Consider the following 11,484-nt stretch of genomic DNA (forward strand, 5'->3'; position numbering starts at 1 on the left):
GTTAGTTGGCAACGGCTTTAATACTAACGACTGCTGGAGACAGACATGGCAGATTAATGCGCGACGGAACAACTTAAGATGCCGTGCATATCGACCAGGCTTTGAATTGGTCGCTTCTTAACTGAATAACAACCAACACTGGCAGGTGTGCCGATTTCCTGCAGAAGTGGAAGAAAGTAACTTCTCCAAGTTGTGACTGTAGTGCTGAAAAGCAGAATGTTCACCGTGTAGTCCAAGAATGTCGTCTGAGAGCTTTTCCTGGTGATCCAGCAGAGTTCCTGGTTACGATGGGGGGATCAATAGACTGCATTCTTGGACTGGACATTAGTTTCCAATTGTGAGATAGTCCGCCTGTGTGGAGTAGTGGTTAGTGGGATTAGCTGCCAACCCCGACTTTCTCTCCGGGCAGGGATGGTACCTCTCCCTTGTCTATCCCTTCCGATCTTCCCATCCCCCCACAAGAACACTGTTGAGCACAGCAGGTGAGGTAGCCTGGCCGAGGTACTGGTCCTCCTCCTCAGTTTTATCCCAGACCCAAAGTCTCACGCTCCAGGACACTGCTCTTGAGGCGGTAGAGGTAGGAATCCTCACTGAGTCCGAGGGAAAAGCCAGCCGTGGAGGGTAAACTAATTAAGAAAGAAATACGTATACATCCCAACGTCCTTCTAGAATAAGGGTTTCCATTTTCAAAAGGTCAGAGGCAGCGGAGTATTTAGGCGTAGGTAGGGACGTTCCGATGTACTAAAATATGGATACTTCATTCGATATCAATACGCCGATATAATCGAAACAAAATACGATATTTCTCGATGTATGTTTAGTCCTCAGCACGAAGGCTGGTTGCATCCTCAACAACTCCACCATCAGCTGTCAAAGGAGCCTAGACATCACTAAAGAAGCGTAAGTTTACTAGAGAAATGAGGAGTGAGGTAGCTTCGATTCTTTTTTCAAAATACAAAGATTGGAAATTACAATTAATTACTTCAAATTTAGGATAACGATAGTTGAAAAAAGAAATTACATAATTAAGAGAAGTTTGTTGTATCTCGACTCATCATGACATGTTTAGAACATTGTTTATTACACTGTGAAATTTTACTATTTTTGTCGAGTACATCCACACTGTAGTATATGGAGGAGCCATTTTCGCAATTGGAAAGTAAATTTCATGGGGAAAAGCCACGGAGAAACAATTATGCAATAAATAATTCTGATTTACCAGTGAAGTAAAAATGCCTGCATAATGCAACAGGCTAACAGCAACTCAATGATCTGCATTTAGATTCTCTACCAATTGTTTTCCTAGCTTTTCTTAAATGTTTCCAAGGATCTTGAACAAAATTACCGAATATTTCCCTTGTTAAACTATCCCCATCCCTCATTGCTAGTCCTACAAACGAATACCCGTAATAATAGGAACTGTCTCGCCTGAAAGTGAAAATCCGGAAAACTACAGAAAACCATTCTTATGATAGTCGACATTGGGATTTGAATCCACGCACCTCCCAAATGCAGGGCTTGGCTCCATAGCCGTAGCGCGTCCATTCGACTCAACAGTAAGGATATTTCTACGAGGGAAGATCAGAAAGTAACGTACAATATTCTTTTTTCAGAAAGTTTAATATGTACCAAAACCAAACAAATCACATATGAGCTACTTTTCTACACAGTCACCAAGTTTCTCAACACATTTCTCCCATCATGGTAATAGTTTCAACACTCCGTCTAGTTGGAGTATAGCCATCTGCGGAGTGCTGATTTCACTTCCGCATCCGTCGCAAAGTGTTGTCCGGCCAGGAATTCCTTCACGGGACCAAACAGATGAAAGTCCGATGGTGCCAGGTCCGGACTGTATGGAGGAAGCTGGAGCAAATTTGGCGAGTTCCTCACGAACAGGAGCAGCAACACGGGGCGTCCACCAATAACGCACGAAACATGTCCCAGAACACTGTCACAAGTACTTTCCGAGCAGACTGAGTCACTTTGAAATTTGTTCGTACTGAGGAGCCAGCATGTTTCCCCTCCATAGAGGCCTGCTTGGTTTCAGGCGTGTAGTCTACGCCTACGACTCATCACCAGTGACGATTCTTTTGCCATTCTGCGGCGTAAAGCGTTAAGTGATTGTCATAATACATTAGAAGAACGAACCCTATTTTTCTCACTAACTATCGAACGAGACTCAAGAATAAAAATGAGGATTAATGACACAAATAAAGCAAAAAGCGGAGGTACTTGAGTTGGAAACTACTGCCAAGTATCTCATTACTTTCAGTGCAAACCCCATAGGGGAGGACACTGGGTCAAGTGACGTCGTCAGTCACTGTCAAGAACACATCATTCTCGTCAGGCGGAGCACTTCACTGATGACCAGCAATTAAATTTACAGGATATAAGCCTGGCGATAGAGGAAACAAAAAAGGTTCTCATGTGTGGAAATGACTATAATAATAACGTTGTTTGTTTAGGTCATCATCCCATAGGCTGGTTTAATGCAGCTCCCATGCCACCCTATCCTGGGCTAACCTTTTCATTTCTACGTAACGACTACTGGACATCCTACATCTATTCTAATCCGCTTATCACTTTTATGCCTTGGCCTACTCCTCCTTCAAGAACTAACTGACCAAGTCTTGGGTGTATTCAATCAATCAATCAATCAATCAATCAAATCACTACTGGTCTGCATTTAGAGCTGTCACCGAGATGGCAAATCCCCTATCTGTTGTTTTCCTAGCCTTTTCTTAAATACTTGCAAAGAAATTGGAAATTTATTGAACATCTCCCATGGTAAGTTATTCCAATCCCTAACTCCCCTTCCTATAAGCGAATATTTGACCCAGTTTGTCCTCTTGAATTCCAGCTTTAGCTTCATATTGTGATCTTTTCTACTTTTAAAAACACTCAGACTTATTCATCTACTAATGTCGTTCCACACCACCTATCCTCTGACAGCTCGGAACATACCGCTTGGTCGAGCAGCACATCTCCTTTCTCCCAAGTCTTCCCAGCCCAAACTTTGCAATATTTTCGTAAAGCTACTCTTTTGTCGGAAATCGCCCAGAACAAATCGAGCTGCTTTTCTTTCAATATTTTCCAGTTCGCGAATCAAGTAATCCTGGTGATGGTCCCATACACTGGAACTATACCCTAGTTGGGGTCTTACCAGAGACTTACAAGCCCACTTCTTTACATCGTTACTACAACTCCTAAATCTTAATCTTAAGATGTGTCCTCATTCCATCCCTTCTTATGGTCAATTTTTTCCAAATTATTCTCTCACCAATTCGATTCAGTATCTATTCATTCGTCTATTCATGTATGCATATCACTTTTAGTATTCTTCTGTAACAGTCCAGAAGAAAGTTCAAACACATCTTTCTGATTCCTATATGATTCCTATATCAATGTTGGAAGTGGACAAATTTCTTTTCTTAAGAAATGCCTTCCTTCCTTGTGGTAGTCTGCATTTTATGTTCTTCTTAATTCTGCCATCGTTGGATACTCTATAACCCAAGGAACAATATTCGTCTACTTCCTTTAAAATTAATTTCCTAATCTAATATTTCCTGCTTCACCTGACTTCGTTCGACTGCACTCCATTCCATTTGTTTTGGATTTATTTATTTTCATCGTGTACTCCTTTCCCAAGACTGTGTCCATACCATCGAGCAATTTCTCCAGATTCCTTGAGGACTCATTCTCAGATAGAGGCTGAAGAGATGTGGGGCCAAGACAGAGCCTCGAGACAGCCCATTGTCAAGTTTCTTCTTATTACTAATGGTGTTTCCCAAAATTCCTTTACCGCCTGTTCCACAGATCGCTGACCTATTGCATAATATTTAAATACTTATTAATTATGATTTAATTTTAGCAATCAATGTATCAATATTTCACAATAAGAGATCGATCTCCTACGAAGCGAGAATTGAATATTATTCAACAGTGCGTTAAGAACTGTGCGGGTAGACCAAGGTATGAATATGACAAGCCGATTAGATCAGATGTTGGATGCAGCAGTTACGTAGAGATTAAAAGTTAACTCAGGATAGGGTGGCAAGGAGAGCTGCATCAAACCAATATATGGACTGAAAACTCAAACAAGAACAAGAAGATGAAAGAAAATGATTTAGAAATACCTGCTGTAAAAGAAAGGTTACCAAACCAAACCCCACAACACTTAACGCCCTTGAAAGGGCTTTGGCCTGCCCACCGACCGCTGCTCAGCCCGAAGGCTTGCAGATTACGAGGGGCCGTGTGGTCAGCACGACGTATCCTCTCGGCCGTTATTCTGGGCTTTCCGGGGCCGCCATCTCACCATCAGATAGCTCCTTCATTCTAATCACGTAGGCTGAGTGGACCTCGAACCAGCCCGCAGGTCGAGAGAAAAATCCCTGACCCGGGCTTCCGGGCGAGAGGCAGGTACGCTACCCCTACACCACCGGGCCGGCTAAAAGGTTACACAAGGTGGAAAGAGCATTTGACATCACTAAGATTATTTTATAACAAGAAATGCTTATCTAAAGTCTTAAAATAAGGCACTACAATACAGCGGTGAAACCAGAATGTCTTTACGCAAGTGAATGTCTAGTGATATACATGCTCTCAAAAGTAAACAAGGGTATTCCACCACGAGCTCCTATAGGGAAACTTTTCAGTTAATGCAAAGATGTCCTTTAAAACGTCGCAGCTTAGCGACCAGAATCTTAAGAACCAATTCATTTACTTGCAAAATAAATATCAAATTATTTGGGACGCTAAAAGTTATTAACTAAAATAAAATTTACGGAGATCGATCATTTCGAAAGTCGAAAGATGTTTACTCTCGCCTTCATGTCTCTTTGCTAAGGAAACACACACAAAATGAATTAATATACTAATGCCATTCCACACCATCTCTCCACAGACGGCACAAAACCACACCTCAGTCACTTTAATTTTGTCAAAGCCACGGATAAAGTTGAGACAGATCAGTGAAAGTAACAACATTGCTCTAGCCCATACCAGAAGACAAAGCGCGCTGTAAGCACTAGTCTCGCCAGCAAAGGCACACTGAGGAGATTGCTGTTAATATAATACTAGATGGAAAGAAATTGGAACAAGTGAAATCATCAGATACTTGGAAAGTTTGTTAACATGGAATGGAAGCAATACAAAAGAAGTAAGAAGCAAAATATCTATCGGAAAAGAAGCTTTCGGAAAGATGAGAGGGATTTTGACATCTAAGGCAATGCCTATTGATTTAAGAAAGTGGTTCGCAAAGTGATTTTTTTAAATTACAAGTTGCTTTACGTCGCACCGACACAGATAGGTTTTATGGCGACGATGGGACAGGAAAGGGCTAGGAGTGGGAAGGAAGTGGCCGTGGCCTTAATTAATGTAGAGCCCCAGCATTTACCTGGTGTGAAAATGGGAAAACACGGAAAACCATCTTCAGAGCTGCCGACAGTGGGGCTCGAACCCACTATCTCCCGAATACTGGATACTGGCCGCACTTACGCGACTGCAGCTATCGAGCTCGGTTAAAAGTGCTTTGTGTGGAGTGTGGTGTCATATGGATCTGATACATGGACATTAAGAAAGATAGAAACAAAATATTTGGTAAGTTTTGGAACGTGGTTATGGAGAAGAATGGAAAAAGTGGACAGATAAAATGAGAAATTATGAAGTGCTAAGAAAAGAACGACAGAAGAGACACCTGATGAAAACGATAAGGAAGAGGAACATATACTGGTTGGGTCACATACAACGCAGAAATTGTCTTCAACAGGGGGTGATGGAGAGGGAAGATAAATGGAAAAGGAAAAGGAAGAAGAAGGTTTGGAATGTCAAACAAGGGAGAAACTATGAAAAACTGAAACAAGATGCTCAAGACAGAGAGACATGGAGGATGTCCAGTTGATACCTATCTCAAGACAGATTTAAAGAAGAAGACTCATGGTGTTTCCCAGAAGTGAGACTAATCACAGACCACGTATATTCATGGTGTTGCTCACACAGTGGTGATGATGATGATGATGATGATGATGATGATGATGCTTGTTGTTTAAAGGGGCCCAACATCGAGGTCAACGGTCCCTAATGGTACGAAATGGAATGCCAATAAAAGTCCAAAATCCTCCACTGACCAGAATTCAAAACGTGAGGACGAAGAATGAATGGATGGACATGAATTTAAAACAATCAGTGGATCCGACCCGCAATGTCCCGCATTCACAGAAACTGACGTGAAATAATAGTATTACTGACCAAGGGACTGCGTCTATAGCATAATACTGAATCGATGATGCTTTTAGTCAAAATGGGTCCAAAATCCAAGTCATCGGCCCCTCATAATGGTAATTATCGCTAGGAAAGTCGAAGCATGCTATTTGTCGTGTTGCGGTACTAATCAAAAGTAGCGTAGACTCGCGGCATTATGCTGCTACTTACAGGCAATCGGGAATCGGGAATCGAACCCGGGCCTCCGGGGGTGGCAGCTAATCATGCTAACCACAGGGTCGGTCTATTGTATCTACTACCGTACAAAATCATATAAATATACTTCTGAATTATCTAACACTCATGATTTGTGTATTATTTTTACCTGTCTTTATGAACCGGAATCCTGTATACAGCGGAAAAAATTTCTGGCCCCTTGGTTTTCCGTTGAAGACGGGTTTTACTGTACTGACAGTGATGAAATGTCGTATGGCTTTTAGTGCCGGGATAACCCAGGACGGGTTCGGCTCGCCAGGTGCAGGTCTTTCTATTTCACACCCGCAGGTGACCTGCGCGTCGTGATGAGGATGAAATGATGATAAAGACAACACATATACCCAGCCCCCGTGCCTTTGGAATTAACCAATTTAGGTTAAAATCCCCGACACGGCCGGGAATCGAACCCGGGACTCTCTGAACCGAAGGCCAACGAGTCGGACACTGACAGTAATGCTCATGAATGTACCATCACTCCATCAACACAGTAATTAAAACTGAGAGGAATTTTCCTCTTACAACCTGACTTCTCATCCTGTTTACCATCATAACATCGTCTGCCGTCCATCTCACAAAATTGTCGAGGTCTTTCTAAATTCAAATGGTAAGGTAAGGGTTATTCTGCCCGAAGGCAGGTCCGAACCTCCGCAGAGGTGTTCCTGAGCCGGAGTTTACGTGCGGTAGGGTGGCCAGTTCCTTTCCGCTCCTCCATTCCCTTACCCCCACCAACAGCGCGTGGCAGCCCATCCAACTCCTGACCACGCCCAATGTTGCTATACTTCGGAGATCTCACGGGATCCGGTGTTTCTACACGGCTACGGCCGTTGGCTAAATTCAATGTATGAGGCAAAGATTTGGAGTCTAAAACAAAATTATTGTATTTATATATATGATATTAAAGACTACTCCTCTAAAATGTGGACTTTTATATTTATGACCTACTTCAAGAGATTCAAGAAATACAATATTGCAAGGAGACATCTAACAACCATCATCAGGATGAAGCTCGGACACAGATGTTACCCTCACCACCTCCACCGCGTCTGAGTGACTACCTCGAAAGTTTGCCCACATGGCGATTACCATGATGCGGATCTGAATCATATAGTATGTTCTTGTTCCAAACAAAGTTACTCGCACAGCTTCAGTCACTACATATCCCATTCCCACCAAAGGTGAGCATTATTCTTCGCGGCCACGATAACAAAATCTACAGAACACTGATCCATTTTCTACAAGACACCAATCTAACTATATAAACCCTGATGCAGAAGCCACCAACTGAAATGGTTAAAAATCTCCTAACTGTGACACCCCATGAACTACTACCCTGTAACTTCCCACCCTGTAGCAATGACATGACTTGCCTCATGGGGAGAAGACATAGCATCATCCTCATCCTTATCATCACCAGCTGGCCAAACAGTATATAACCAAAGGCATTATCATCATCATCATCATCATCATCTGTTTACCCTCCAGGGTCGACTTTTCCCTCGGACACAGCGAGGGATCCCACCTCTACCGCCTCAAGGACAGTGTCCTGGAGCTGCAGACTCTTGGTTGGGGGATACAACTGGGGAGAATGACCAGTACCTCGCCCAGACGGCCTCACCTGCTATGCTGAACACGGGCCTTGTGGGGGATGGGTAGATTGGAAGGGATAGGCAAGGAAGAGGAAAGGAAGCGGCCGTAGCCTTATGTTAGGTACCATCCCGGCATTCGCCTGGAGGAGAAGTGGGAAACCACGGAAAACCACTTCCAGGATGGCTGAGGTGGGAATCGAACCCACCTCTACTCAGTTGACCTCCCGAGGCTGAGTGGACCCCGTTCCAGCCCTCATACCACTTTTCAAATTTCGTGGCAGAGCCGGGAATCGAACCCGGGCCTCCGGGGGTGGCAGCTAATCATGCTAACCACTACACCACAGAGGCGAACCAAAGGCATTATTCTAATAAAAAATTGGACTTTTTATACGCTAATTTCAGCACTTTACCCCTTTTTAATATCAAGTCTTTTCAATTATAGAAACGTCCATTTACCTTGGTGAAAACTCCTCCAAGTCTCGAAGGAAACTGCTAGCTCCTTTCCGGCACTACGTTATACAGTATTCCACACTCGTGAGAACGCGAATTCCAGCTGACAGACACGAACGACGCACGTGCTTTCCCGAGGAATACGGACGCACAACTGATCCAATGGGGCGGGCGTCCCTAGCGTTTATAAAACAAGTGCCAGTGCGCTCTAGTTCCCAGCCAGGCCAACAGAGGCGTGCCACTGAGTTCAGTCATCAAAACAATCTTATTATTAGCGTAATCTTTTAAGTTGTAGGATTAAGTGGGACGTTTTAATGTTCTTTAAAGGGGATGTACTCAGTTCGTTAAAGGACTAGATGTAATAGAAAGTAAGGTCTACACAATAATATAGCGGCCACCAGAACATACAGCTAATAGTGGAGTTAGGATTCTATATGAAGACTAGCTAAAGCCAGCCACGCTTCGCTGTGACTCGGTGTGATATGAAATGAATGGGTATGTAAATAAATGTATTCTAACGAACATGAGATCAATCTCACTTTTGAACATCCAAATTAAATTATTGTTGTCATGTAACATTTTTTCCAACAAATCAACAACAATATGCTTTCTGATTACAGTACAGTAGAGATTTGGCAGCGTTCATTCAGTTGATCATTTTCAAATCCGATGAAGTAGATTTGGAGAAATTTACGATAATTGCTGGTAAAAAGAAACAGACTAATGATCTGTGGTAAATATTGTCCCTGAAATTTAAATGTCGGCATAAAATGTTCTGCTATAATGTTAGCGCCGAATGATGTCATCTGGAAACAGGAATTGTAATTTCTTATGTTTTCGAGGAAATATTTTGAATCATCTGTAACTCCTTTCAACAAACTCTTCAGTGATTCCTTTGGCTGCTCAAAACAAGTACAGGGACTCACATAATTATTCGGACACGTGAATTATAGTCTTTGCTACACACTCTGGCCCTTTCGTTCAGAGAAAATATCGTACACGCAAACTAGTTTCTGAGAGAACCCAATTTGACAGATTCAACACGGCGTTGAAATGTCTACTTTTAGAAAACAGGAGAGAACCAGTGACCCTGGAACCTCAGAACTCAGTTAACGTGCTTCAACAAAATTATTCGTTGCCGTGCAGAGGTCGTATGTAGAAGAGCCGTGGACAGCATGAACATTCAATGAGTTAGAGCACTGTGCATAATTTAAGAGGAAATGGCCCACAGAGAAGAGAGAGCACAATCGAACAGCAGCAGCTAGTCATTTTTCCACCATGCCAAAGGTAAAATTTGTCGTCAAATCGCTGAAATGTTACAAATGAAGAAAAGTACAGTCTCTGATATTATTACAAGATTCCGGGAGGAGGACAGAATTGAACATCAACCGTATACGGGACGTCCAAGAACTTTTTTCTGTGAGTGTTATATCACCAGAAAGACAAAAAAGGAACCCAAGTTTAGTGCTCCAAAACTCGTTACGGAGATTGCCGCAGACACCGGAAAGAAAGTGCATCCCGAAACAAAACGGAGAGTGCTCAGAAGAGGTAACTTTCACGGTCGTATTGCAAGAAGGAAACCCTTCATAAATCAAGTAAATCGAAGAAAGAGAATGTTGTTTGCCAGAGAGCATGTTAGGGACGACAATGAGTGGTGGAATGATGTTATATTTGCTGATGAGAGTAGGTTTAACATATTTCAGTCTGATGAGAGAATAACAGTTTGGCAGTGTCCTAATACTGAACTTCAAGACAAAAATCTGAAAGCAACTGTGAAGGATGGTGGTGGACATGTAATAGTGTGGGGGTGCATGTCGGCGAATCTAGTTGGTGAATTGGTTTTTATTGAAGAGAAAATTGACCATTTTCAATACCTTAGAATACTGAGGGACAACATGAAAAAGAGTGCCGAAAATATGGGAATTGGTGAACATTTTAAGTTTTATCAAGATAACGACCCAAAGCATATGCCCTGGAATGTAAGGATGTGGTTATTGTTCAATTCCCCAAAGGTACTTCATCCTCCCCCTTAATCACCAGACCTGAATGTGATTGAGAATCTTTGGGACAAACTTGATCAAGAAATAAGAAAAACAACTATCACATCTAGAGAACAGCCGATAAACCGACTTCAAGAAGAGTGGCAGAAGATATATCCCGATTACACCCGGAAATTAGTGGAGAGCATGCCAAGTCGACCCAGGGAAGTTATTAAAATGAAAGGACAGACAACCAGGCGCTGAACCTTTAGGATCATAAGTAAAAAGGAAAGTGTCCGAATAATTTTGTGCAATATTGGTTTGAGTTTTATTTTGTTTTTTAATTGTTATATTTTCATTGACAGTGTTCATTAGAAGAATGATGGACTTTTAATTTTTATATTCCTTACAGAAACTTGTATTCAATTTATATCAGTGATTTGTTATTACAGAAATCACTAATACAAAGGTAAATGTAATAAGTCATATCTGTCCGAATAATTATGCGAGTCACTGTAGCTTCACTTCTCCGTTCGCGAAGCACATTTCGGGAGTTTCTCCTTTACATTTCATTGCTGTGCAGTGAGTACAAACTTTGTCCATTTTTCCTATTTGAACGAATTTACATGAGGTATTGTATGAAAACAAGTTCGGGCCGATGACCTCAGATGTTAGGCTCCTATAAACAACAAGCAGTTCGGTGAAACGAAGCTCGTTCAATCAGATATTGTAACTGCATACTGTACGTCTTCGCTGTTGATCTAATAGTTCTTGGCGTTTATCGCCGTAGTAGTGTAATTTCATCACTATACCTTAAAATACGTGTGAGATCCCGCCTTGTAGCCATGATCGTTAAGGCGTTGAAGTCTACACGGTTTGACTCCGAGGTTAGCCGGTTCGAGTCCCGTTGGTTGAAAAAACAATTCACCATCAGAATGTTGTTCTGCAGGGTAGGATTGCAATCACTAGATTGCGTGCCAAAAGCCTGTATTAAA

The 11,484-nt window shown here is 42.2% G+C and overlaps 1 protein-coding gene across 2 annotated transcripts in view; it reads right to left on the reverse strand.

The window, feature by feature from the left end:
• Nucleotides 1-8,653, reverse strand: part of LOC136884414 (spondin-1) — a 433,578-nt gene extending 424,925 nt beyond the window's left edge. For both annotated transcript variants that reach the window (XM_067156552.2, XM_067156550.2), the window contains exon 1: nt 8,517-8,653. The gene's annotated coding sequence lies outside the window, so the exon portion shown is untranslated. The remainder of the gene's footprint in view (nt 1-8,516) is intronic.
• Between the last annotated feature and the right edge of the window lie 2,831 nt (nt 8,654-11,484).

This window comes from Anabrus simplex, chromosome 12 (genome assembly GCF_040414725.1).
Source record: "Anabrus simplex isolate iqAnaSimp1 chromosome 12, ASM4041472v1, whole genome shotgun sequence".
Taxonomy (NCBI): domain Eukaryota; kingdom Metazoa; phylum Arthropoda; class Insecta; order Orthoptera; family Tettigoniidae; genus Anabrus; species Anabrus simplex.